We start from the raw sequence: 12,658 nt of genomic DNA on the forward strand, positions 1-12,658 counted from the left end.
AGAGTCTAGCACACACATGTTTTCAACGAATACAGTGAACAGTTACTTTTCGAAGTGGCAATCTCAAGGACCCGTGACCATGAGAGTGAAAGCAATTAGTTTTCTACAACAGAAGTGAATGCCACGACCTCTGGTCTCATCCTCGACACTCTAATGGCAGAACTATCTGAAAGTGGCACATACATAGGTAAAATGGACACTAAACTTGCAGAAGTCTCAGGCGAGGTAAAATAAATGGAGACAGAGCTGACCTCGTCTTACCACCGCCCTAACGCCACAGAAAGTAGATTAACAGATGTGGAAAATTGGCTGGTCTTCAGGAAAGGGGGTCAAACATATGGGCAATGAGATGCAAGATTGGTGACCTGGAAGATAGGTCCTGCTGGAACAATGTCAGGGTTTATCATATACCAGAGGGAGATGAGCATAATAACTACCTGCAGAACGCAATGCCCAAACTCCTGAGAACTATTTTCAATGAACTTCAAGAGTTCCAGAGAGCACACAGACTCCAGCGGCAAAATGCATCCACTGCAAACTTACCCGACCAATAATTGCCCGATTCTTGCAATACCAGCAAGCAAGAGCCATAAAACGAGCAGCAAATAAAGCAAAATGCGCCATTCATGCTTCGAAATCCCTGACTTATGTTTTAGCAGAGTCTTCATTTGAAACAAATGTCCCTAGAAGATGCTTTCTTTCTCAATACACACAACTTAAGCGACGGTACAATACATGTCTCCTGGAGGGAGCCAAAAGAAATGGGGACCACAAGAGACAGAAAGAGACAAGAGTACGTGAACCAAGAAGACCGTGGGAAAATCATGGATACTTTGGGTTGGACTCTCATTGGAACCCAACCATTCATTACACAACCAACCTCGAACAAAGAACACAAGTGACCGAGAGGACACAAAAACCCAGCAAAAGACACACACAAGCACACATATACACACACAGATATGGTGCACAGTGACACGTGGATCTGCACCCCCATCATTCATCTCCCCCACACACAGATTACAGAATACTATCATCAGCACTTTCTAAGTGGAGTTTCCTGCCTCTGTATCTGTTATATAGATCCCTTCCTAGTGGCTCAAGAGATGCACTCATACCCAAGTACCGCTCACTGCTTCCTGCTCCTCTGAGTATCCCAAGCATCAGTGAGGGCTCCGATGGCATCGAGGAGGGACCACAGAAGGAATCAGAGAAGGAATCAGAGAAGGAATCAGAGAAGGAATCCAACCCCTTATACAGGTAACTCTGATGCATTGTCTCAGGACAGAGGGGATTAAATGTCACCTGAAGGCAATGGTTAGTGTTATACAGTCTGGCAGGGGAGCTGAAGACCCCCCTCTTATCTAGTAGTGTGTCTTATGCAGTCTGTCCGGAGTAAAATTATTATAGTCTGTACGCAGTTTTTTCAGGGCAACTGATGGGCTGACACCTAACTGCATCACAAGCAACTCAGCAGTCAAATGTACTCCTATGTTGCACAGGGGAGAAGGAAAAAAGAGTGCAGAGCTGTATCTGCTACGATTGTTCTGCTGCTGCAGTCGTAGCCTGCTCTGGTGCTTTAATTATGCTGCCTTGCACGGTGCATAGATTTGCACTATGGTGCACAGGTGTGTTTGTGCTGTATAGAGGATTTGTACTGGAAGCAGAACCTTCCAGCGTGAGTCCCATACTTAAACTCAGAAGGATCCCAGTCATTAGGACGTGTGCTGAGCCCCGCAACACACATGCAATCCATAGGATTTGTAGTGGAAGCAGACCCTTCCAGCGTGAAGTCCCATACTTAAACTCAGAAGGATCCCAGTCATTAGGACGTGTGCTGAGCCGCGACACACACATGCAATCCATAGGATTTGTACTGAAGCAGACCCTTCCAGTGTGAAGTCCTATACTTAAACTCAGAAGGATCCCAATCATTAGGACGTGTGCTGAGCCCGCCACACACATGCAATCCATAGGATTTGTAATGGAAGAAGACCCTTCCAGTGTGAAGTCCTATACTTAAACTCAGAGGGATCCCAGTCATTAGGACGTGTGCTGAGCATCGACACACACGTGCAATCCATAGGATTTGTAGTGGAAGCAGACCCTTCCAGCGTGGAGTCCTATACTTAAACTCAGAAGGATCCCAGTCATTAGGACGTGTGCTGAGCCTCGCTACACACATGCAATCCATAGGATTTGTACTGAAGCAGACCCTTTCAGCGTGAAGTCCTATACTTAAACTCAGAAGGATCCCAGTCAATAGGACGTGTGCTGAGCCCCGCCACACACATGCAATCCATAGGATTTGTACTGAAGCAGACCCTTTCAGCGTGAAGTCTTCTACTTAAACTCAGGAGGATCCCAGTCATTAGGACGTGTGCTGAGCCCACCACACACATGCAATCCATAGGATTTGTAGTAGAAGCAGACCCTTCCAGTGTGAAGTCCTATACTTAAACTCAGAAGGATCCCAGTCATTAGGACGTGTGCTGAGCCCACCACACACATGCAATCCATAGGATTTGTACTGGAAGCAGACCCTTCCAGTGTGAAGTCCTATACTTAAACTCAGAAGGATCCCAGTCATTAGGACGTGTGCTGAGCCCACCACACACATGCAATCCATAGGATTTGTAGTGGAAGCAGACCCTTCCAGCGTGAAGTCCTATACTGAAACTCAGGAGGATCCCAGTCATTAGGACGTGTGCTGAGCCCCGCCACACACATGCAATCCATAGGATTTGTGGTGGAAGCAGACCCTTCCAGTGTGAAGTCCTATACTTAAACTCAGAGGGATCCCAGTCATTAGGACGTGTGCTGAGCCCGCCACACACATGCAATCCATAGGATTTGTAGTAGAAGCAGACCCTTCCAGTGTGGAGTCCTATACTTAAACTCAGAAGGATCCCAGTCATTAGGACGTGTGCTGAGCCCGCCACACACATGCAATCCATAGGATTTGTACTGAAGCAGACCCTTTCAGCGTGAAGTCCTATACTTAAACTCAGAAGGATCCCAGTCAATAGGACGTGTGCTGAGCCCCGCCACACACATGCAATCCATAGGATTTGTAGTAGAAGCAGACCCTTCCAGTGTGGAGTCCCATACTTAAACTCAGAGGGATCCCAGTCATTAGGACGTGTGCTGAGCCCGCCACACACATGCAATCCATAGGATTTGTAGTAGAAGCAGACCCTTTCAGCGTGAAGTCCTATACTTAAACTCAGAAGGATCCCAGTCATTAGGACGTGTGCTGAGCCCGCCACACACATGCAATCCATAGGATTTGTAGTAGAAGCAGACCCTTCCAGTGTGAAGTCCTATACTGAAACAAACTCAGAAGGACCCCAATAATTAGGACGCATGCTGAGCCCCACAACGCACATGCAATCTGTACATTGGTAGTTGACATTTTGTGCAGGTTAATAATTCTATATTTGATATTTTAACCCCTTCGCTTCTAGGCCTTCCCTACCCTGAGCTAAGCCTTTTTTTTGGCTATTTGGGGTTGTTTACGCTTAGGCCCCTCTAACTTTTTGACCACATAAGGTATCCACGCCAAATTTGCGTCTTTTCTTCCAACATCATGGGGATTCTAAAAGTACCCAGGGTTTGTGGATTCCCCTGGAGCGGATCCAGAAATTAGCCTAAATACAATGAAATTTTGTTTAGTTTTTGGGAAAAATGGGGAAAAGGGATAAAGATGAAAGCATCTTTTTTTTCCCCTGCAAATGGTGTCAAAAAAGGGGTTGTGGTGCTGAAATCACCATCCTCCCAGCTTTCAGGAAAAGAAGACTTTTGTCAGAAAAAACTACATTTTTTTACACAGTTTTGACATTTTTCTGGGACATCGCCTACTTTTGCTATTTTTTTGTGCTTTCAACCTCCTTCCAGTTAATGGTGTAAATGGGTCTGAAAGCAATAATGGATCCTGGAAAGCTATACATTTTAGAAAGGTAGACAAAATTATAAATTCAGCAAGGAGTCATTTGTGTAAATCTTTCAAGGTTTCTTTATAGAAACTAACCGTTGAATATAGGAAACATTGAAAATTAGTTGAAAAAAACTGCCATTTGTGTCAACGTTTTCACCTGTAACTTCTTCTAATTATGACAATTGTTTGAAAGCAGTATACCGTTACACCCGCTGGACCCTTCTGGTTGTGGGGATATATAGGACTTGTGGGTTCACTATGAACCCGACGAACCAAGAGCCAATAACTGAGCAGCGTCTTGCAATGTTTTTTTTATTATGTACTGGGTATATAACAATTAATTTGGAAAAATATATACATGGAAAAATTTGTATTTCTGAAATTGGAACAAAATATAGAGTTTAGAAACAGTAGATCAGGGGTCTTTCCACTTACAAGAGCTACTTATGCCAATGAAAATCCTCACGAGCTACTGATAGTATTCGTTTTGAACACATCAGATAACTTTAGGACTCCTAAATGCCTTCTGGGAATACCGAAAGTCTTAAAGTTAGGATTTTTCTCGGTTTAGGAGCAGTAAAGTTAAGACTCCTAACTTTAGGACTCCTAAACTGATTTTGTCTTAAGTTAGTTCTGTGAATCGGGCCCCCGGAATCTGTCTGGATCCACAAAAATCCAATCCCAAAGTCTTCCGAGAAAAAAAGGTACCTCACTTGTTTGGGTTGGCGTAGTGCCCTTGACAGGAAACAGCCCAATTCACACCACATTTTCACAGTGAAAACTGGCCCTGTTTTTTCAAAGAGCCTAGCTGTAGATTTTGAACCCTAGCTCTGCCGGCACATAGGGAACCCTAGAAAACCTATATATTTTTTAAAACAAGACACCCAGGGGAATCCAGGATGGGGTGACTTGTCTGGCCCTCACCAGGTTCTGTTACCCAGAATCCCTTGCAAACCTCATAAATGTGTCCAAAAAAACACATTTTCCGCACATTTCTGTGGTGGAAAGTTCTGGAATCTGTGTGGATCCTCAAAATTCCACCCATCCCAAATTCCCCAAAGTCTTCAAATAAAAATGGTACCTCACTTGTGTGGGTGGGTTAAGTACACGCAACAGGCAAGGGCCAAAAACCTATTGAGGCAACATCAAAATTACCTCTCACAAAACAAACTGGTTTTTCAAGGGGGTGCCATTAGATTATAAGCCCCGGGCTCGGCGGCCATCTAGGGAAACCTACCAAACCCACACATTTCTGAAAACTAGACACCCAGGGGAGTCCAGCAAGGTATAGCTTGTGTGCGTCCACCAACATTTCCCTACCCAGAATCCCCTGCAAACCTCAAATTTAGCTGAAAAGAATCACTTTTGTTCTCAAATTTCTGTGTGGGAAAGTTCTGGAATCTGTGTGGATGCACAAATTTCTTACCACCCAGCGTTTCCCCAGGTCTCCTGATAAAAATGGTGCCTCACTCGCATGGGTGGGTCAAGTACCCACGACAGGCAAGGGCCCAAAACCTATTGCAGCGACATCAAAATTACCAATCACATTTGCATGGGGGTCCCATGAGTTTATTGCCCTGGGCTCGGCGGCCATCTAGGGAAACCTACCAAACCCACACATTTCTTAAAACTAGACACCCAGGGGAGTTCAGTAAGGTATGGCTTGCATGGATTTCCCAACATTTCCCTACCCAGAATCCCCTGCAAACCTCAAATTTTGTTGAAAAATCAATTTATTTTCACATTTCTGTGTGGGAAAGTTGTAGGATCATCAGCTGACACAAATTTCCTACCACCCAGTGTTCCCCAAGTTCTCCTGATTACTATGGTACCTCACTTGTGAGGGGAGGCATAGTTGCTGCAACAGGAAAAGGCCCAAATTGTACTGTGGAGACTTCAAAATCACCTACAGCAAAACTACCTGCTTTTGGGGGGGTACCTGGTTTTTTGGTCTCGGGCTCGCCGCCATCTAAGGAAACCTACCAAACCCACACATTTCTGAAAACTAGGGACCTCATTTATGAGAAATGATGCATCGCTGCGTGAAAGCAGCGATGCGTCACTTCTCAGTGCGCACTCCTTGCGACATACCTAATGCGTCATATTTAATGTATGACGCATCATGTCGCAAGGAGTTACAGATACGTCAGTATTTCTGATGTATCTGTAAGCGCAAAAGTTACGCATTGCTGGAGTGTGTCACAAAAGTGACGCAACTCCAGCAATGCGTCCTTTCACATGGGGAAAGCCCCATGTGAAAGGGCCTGCGTCAGTCTTATGCCTGCTGTGAGGCAGGCGCAAGATTTTGACGCAACATCGTCCTAAAAGTGATGCAGTGAAATCTCATAGATTTCACTGCGTCACTATTATGAGGCTTTTTGCGGGGGAACGCCCCCTCTGCATACATTATATCTGACGCAGGTATAATGTAGCGCAGGGGTTTACAAAGTGACGCATCTGCTTAGATGCGTCACTTTGTAAATAGTGCGAAACAGGAGGCATGTTTTACGCCACCGATGCGTCACAAAAAGTGACGCATCGGAAGCGCAAAACTGACGCAAGAAAGGCCCTAGATACCCTGGGGAGTCCAATGAGGTATGGCGTGCGTGGATCTCCCAAAGTTTCCATATCCAGAATCCCCTGCAAACCTCAAATTTAGCACAAATTTTTGTGTGGAATCACTGTGCCGACACAAATACCCCACAGCGCTCTCCTTAGTGTCCCGAGTAAAATGATACCTCACATGTGTGGGTGTCCAATGTAGAATTGGCTAAAAATATATTTAAAACAAAATTGTAGGGCTTAGAATTCTCTGTGCTATACGCTTATCCCTATGTTTTGGGCTCTTCCCAGTCACAGGTCCGGCCCCACCCACACAAGTGATGTATCATTTTACTTGGGAAACTAAGTGAAACGCTGTGGGTTAGGACATTTGTGCCGGCACGGTGATTCCACCCACAAATATGTGTAAAATGTGTTTTTTTCAGATAAATTTGAGGTTTGCAGGGCATTCTGGGTAGGAAAACGTTGGGGGATCCACGCAAGCCATTCCTCGCTGGACTCCCCTGGGTGTCTAGTATTCAGAAATGTGTGGGCTTGGTGGGTTTCCAAGATGGCTACTGAGCACAGGGCCAAAAAACCGGTATGTAACGTTTACAACGCAACTTTTACAACGCACTACCATTACAACAAAACTTTTACAATGCAAAAACTATTACAACGCATACATTTACAACGCATGTTTTTACAACGCAGATACTTTTACAACGCATACCATTACAACGTAAGTATTGGTAAGTATATAATTATATTTAAAATGTTATATGTTTGGTATTTTGGGTAAAGGGGTATTTTTAGGGTTCAGGGTCAGTTTTGGGTTTTTGGGTAAAGGGGTATTTTTAGGGTTCAGGGACAGTTTTGAGTTTTTGGGTAAAGGGGTATTTTTAGGGTTCAGGGTCAGTTTTGGGTTTTTGGGTAAAGGGGTATTTTTAGGGTTCAGGGTCAGTTTTGGGTTTTTGGGTAAAGGGGTATTTTTAGGGTTCAGGGTCAGTTTTGTTTTTTTGGGTAAAGGGGTATTTTAGGGTTCAGGGTCAGTTTTGGTTTTTTGGGTAAAGGGGTATTTTTAGGGTTAAGGGTCAGTTTTGGGTTTGGCCGCCATCTAAGGAAACCTACCAAACCCACACATTTCTGAAAACTAGGGACCTCATTTATGAGAAATGATGCATCGCTGCGTGAAAGCAGCGATGCGTCACTTCTCAGTGCGCACTCCTTGCGACATACCTAATGCGTCATATTTAATGTATGACGCATCATGTCGCAAGGAGTTACAGATACGTCAGTATTTCTGATGTATCTGTAAGCGCAAAAGTTACGCATTGCTGGAGTGTGTCACAAAAGTGACGCAACTCCAGCAATGCGTCCTTTCACATGGGGAAAGCCCCATGTGAAAGGGCCTGCGTCAGTCTTATGCCTGCTGTGAGGCAGGCGCAAGATTTTGACGCAACATCGTCCTAAAAGTGATGCAGTGAAATCTCATAGATTTCACTGCGTCACTATTATGAGGCTTTTTGCGGGGGAACGCCCCCTCTGCATACATTATATCTGACGCAGGTATAATGTAGCGCAGGGGTTTACAAAGTGACGCATCTGCTTAGATGCGTCACTTTGTAAATAGTGCGAAACAGGAGGCATGTTTTACGCCACCGATGCGTCACAAAAAGTGACGCATCGGAAGCGCAAAACTGACGCAAGAAAGGCCCTAGATACCCTGGGGAGTCCAATGAGGTATGGCGTGCGTGGATCTCCCAAAGTTTCCATATCCAGAATCCCCTGCAAACCTCAAATTTAGCACAAATTTTTGTGTGGAATCACTGTGCCGACACAAATACCCCACAGCGCTCTCCTTAGTGTCCCGAGTAAAATGATACCTCACATGTGTGGGTGTCCAATGTAGAATTGGCTAAAAATATATTTAAAACAAAATTGTAGGGCTTAGAATTCTCTGTGCTATACGCTTATCCCTATGTTTTGGGCTCTTCCCAGTCACAGGTCCGGCCCCACCCACACAAGTGATGTATCATTTTACTTGGGAAACTAAGTGAAACGCTGTGGGTTAGGACATTTGTGCCGGCACGGTGATTCCACCCACAAATATGTGTAAAATGTGTTTTTTTCAGATAAATTTGAGGTTTGCAGGGCATTCTGGGTAGGAAAACGTTGGGGGATCCACGCAAGCCATTCCTCGCTGGACTCCCCTGGGTGTCTAGTATTCAGAAATGTGTGGGCTTGGTGGGTTTCCAAGATGGCTACTGAGCACAGGGCCAAAAAACCGGTATGTAACGTTTACAACGCAACTTTTACAACGCACTACCATTACAACGAAACTTTTACAATGCAAAAACTATTACAACGCATACATTTACAACGCATGTTTTTACAACGCAGATACTTTTACAACGCATACCATTACAACGTAAGTATTGGTAAGTATATAATTATATTTAAAATGTTATATGTTTGGTATTTTGGGTAAAGGGGTATTTTTAGGGTTCAGGGTCAGTTTTGGGTTTTTGGGTAAAGGGGTATTTTTAGGGTTCAGGGACAGTTTTGAGTTTTTGGGTAAAGGGGTATTTTTAGGGTTCAGGGTCAGTTTTGGGTTTTTGGGTAAAGGGGTATTTTTAGGGTTCAGGGTCAGTTTTGGGTTTTTGGGTAAAGGGGTATTTTTAGGGTTCAGGGTCAGTTTTGGGTAAAAGGGTATTTTTAGGGTTCAGGGTCAGTTTTGGGTTTTTGGGTAAAGGGGTATTTTTAGGGTTCAGGGTCAGTTTTGTTTTTTTGGGTAAAGGGGTATTTTTAGGGTTCAGGGTCAGTTTTGGTTTTTTGGGTAAAGGGGTATTTTTAGGGTTAAGGGTCAGTTTTGGGTTTTTGGGGTACAGGGGTACAGGGAAAAAAAAAATTAAAATAAATTAATTAAATGAAATGAAAATAAATTACATTATATTAATGTTACTTATATTACATTAAAAAAATAATTATATACTTACCAATACTTACGTTGTAATGGTATGCGTTGTAAAAGTATATGCGTTGTAAAAAATTGCGTTGTAAATGTATGCGTTGTAATAGTTTTTGCGTTGTAAAAATTTCGTTGTAAAGGTAGGCGTTGTAAAAGTATGCGTTATAACGTCATATATCCCTCGCTGGACTCCCCTGGGTGTCTAGTATTCAGAAATGTGTGGGCTTGGTGGGTTTCCAAGATGGCCACTGAGCACAGGGCCAAAAAACCAGGTGACCCCCATGCAGAACCAGGTTGTTTTGTGATAGGTAAACTTTGATGTCTCCACAATACATTTTGAGGCCTTGCCTGTCACGGTACCTGACCCACCCATGCGAGTCAGTGATAATTTTTATTGGGAGACCTGGTGGAATGCTGAGTGGCAGGTAATTTGTGGAGCCACATAGATTCCAGAACTTTCACACACAGAAATTTGAGAAAAAAGTGATTTTTTCAGCTATATATTAGGTTTGCAGGGGATTCTGGGTATGAACACTTTGGGAGGCACACACAAGCCATACCTCATTGGACTACACTGGGTGTCTAGTTTTCAGAAATGTGTGCGTTTGGTAGGTTTCCCAAGATGGCCGCCGAGCCCGAGTCCAAAAAGCCAGGTGACTCTCCTTTCAAAACCAGGTTGTTTTGTGATTGGTCATTTTGATTGCCCCTCAATACGTTTTGGGACCTTGCCTGTCACAGGTACTTGCCCGCCTACGCGAGTGAGGTATAATTTTGATCGGGACATAGATTCCAGAACTTTCCACCACAGAAATGTGAGGAAAATGTGTGTTTTTTAACAAACGTTGAGGTTTGCAAGGGATTCTAGGTAACAGAACCTGGGGAGAGCCAAACAAGTCACCCCATCCTGGATTCCCCTGAGTGTCTAGTTTACAAAAATGTATAGGTTTGCCAGGTTACCTTAGGTGCCAGCAAAGCTAGGGTTCAAAATCTACAGCTAGGCACTTTGCAAAAACAGAGCACGATTTCACAATGAAAATGTTGTGTGTCCACGTTGCGTTTTGGGCCTTTTCCTGTCACTGGCACTAAGCCGACCCACACAAGTGAGGTACTTTTTTCTTGGAAGACTTTGGCAACGCTGGTGGTTGGAATTTTGTAGATCCACGCAAATTCCATAACTTCCCATCACAGAAATGTTTTTTTTACAAAGTTTGAGGTTTGCAAGGGATTCTGGGTAACAGAACCGAGTAAGAGCCACACAAGTCACCACATCCTAGATTTCCCTGGGTGTCTAGTTTTAAAAAATGTATAGGTTTGCTACGTTTCCTTGGGTACTAGCTGCGCTAGGACCTAAAATCCAGAGGTAGGCACATTCCGCAAAAAGTCTGTGCCTAGTGGGCTTTCTGCCGCCCTGGGGAGGGGGGAAATCGGGAGCTATTGCCCGATATGCCCCCAAGGAGGGGTTAGGAAGACTTGCTAATTTGTTTGGGTGGGTGGGGACATTGGGATGCCCATTCTGGGCAGCCCCCACCAATACGATTAAAAAAAGCCAGCATAATTGCTGGTGCCACGTGGGCTCCCTGCCGCCCCGGGGGGCAGATCAGGTGCTACTGCCCCCATCTGCCTCCTGGGTGGGACATTAATACAGTGGCATCTTTTTTGGTGGGGTGGGGGCATTGGCATTCCCATTATGGGCAGCCCCCACCCCAGAATTGTAAAACACATTTAACCCTCATGCCTAGTGGGCTTTCTACCCACCCGACGGGGCAGACAAGGGGCTATTGCCCCCATCTGCCTCTCAGGGGGGCAGAAAGACTGTGGTAATTTTTTGGGGGTAGGGGCTGCCCAGAATGGTCATGCCAATGCTCCCACTCCCCCAAAAAACTAATTCCTGTGGCCTAGTGGGTTTTCTGCGCCCCCCCTCCCCCGGGTGCCAACTGGGAGGGCTACTGTCCCTTTCTCCCTCCTAGCCCCACGAGCACTGAAACATTCACACTGAAACCAAATTTCAGTTTTGTTTTCCGTCTAATGAGACAGCGCGCCATGCGCGCCTCGTTATTAGACTGAAAACCTGTGAAGGGCCCCGTGAGGTTGGGGAAGCTCTTCCCCACCTCCCGAGGCCCAAAACAAATGTTGGAAATCCCTCAGCTGTTTGCAGCAGAAGGATTTTGTCCCACTGTCCTCATGATGGAATGGTTACATCAAGAGCACAGGAGCACTGGTGCTCATGACGGAACCATTTCGTCATGAACACCGAAGGGGTTAATACACATCCACTGACAATCAGTGATTAGTCTTGATGCAAAATGAGACAGCAACTCATTCTTGGCACACACTGACCATCGGTGGTCAGCAATGGCACACACTGAGAGGCAATGGTGGACATTGGCATAAACTGAGTGATGATGGCCAGTATTGGCACACACTGAGAGGCGATGGTCAGCATTAACGCACACTGAGAGGGCATGGTGTACAGCGGCATAAACTGAGTGACGATGGCCAGTATTGGCACACACTGAGAGGCGATGGTCAGCAATAACGCACACTTTGAGGGCACGGTGTACAGCGGCATAAACTGAGTGACGATGGCCAGTATTGGCACATACTGAGAGGCGATGGTCAGCATTAACGCACACTGAGAGGGCATGGTGTACAGCGGCATAAACTGAGCGACGATGGCCAGGATTGGCACACACTGAGCGACGATGGCCAGGATTGGCACACACTGAGAGGCGATACTCAGGAGTGGTGCCCAGACATGCACACCAGCACAGATTGTCCAGCTTTGAGAAACACCAAATCTCTCTGGTCATCCTTGACATTAACTGAGTGTTTCCGTGGTAACAGTTTACACACATTGACAGACTTATATAGACTGTAAGTGGCAGCTGGATAAGGATCATGCAATACAGACCTGGTACATACAGTTTCAGTCCAGATGTGGCACACACCGAGGGTCTCTAACCAGTCTCTTGAGCCACACAGAGTCACTGACATGTCTTGCATCAAACTGAGACTTATTTCCAGCCTTGGCACACACACTGAGGGACACTCTCCTTTCCTCACTGATTCTTGGCTGGAGCCAGAACACACTGATCAGTCTTGGTGCACACTCAGATTCATTGTTTAATCTTGGCATATCCTGAGAGCCACTGGTCCATCTTGGCAAATAAGTAGAGCCACTTACCATCTTGGCATACACTTGAAACTCA

The 12,658-nt window shown here is 45.2% G+C and overlaps 1 long non-coding RNA gene across 1 annotated transcript in view; it reads left to right on the forward strand.

The window, feature by feature from the left end:
- The first annotated feature begins 1,140 nt into the window (after nucleotides 1–1,140).
- The window catches only part of LOC144767893 (uncharacterized), a 15,399-nt gene continuing 3,881 nt past the window's right edge, over nucleotides 1,141–12,658 (forward strand). The window contains exon 1 of the long non-coding RNA XR_013598376.1: nucleotides 1,141–1,260. This is a non-coding gene — a long non-coding RNA (uncharacterized LOC144767893). The remainder of the gene's footprint in view (nucleotides 1,261–12,658) is intronic.

The sequence above is a fragment of the Lissotriton helveticus genome, chromosome 7 (genome assembly GCF_964261635.1).
Source record: "Lissotriton helveticus chromosome 7, aLisHel1.1, whole genome shotgun sequence".
NCBI lineage: Eukaryota > Metazoa > Chordata > Amphibia > Caudata > Salamandridae > Lissotriton > Lissotriton helveticus.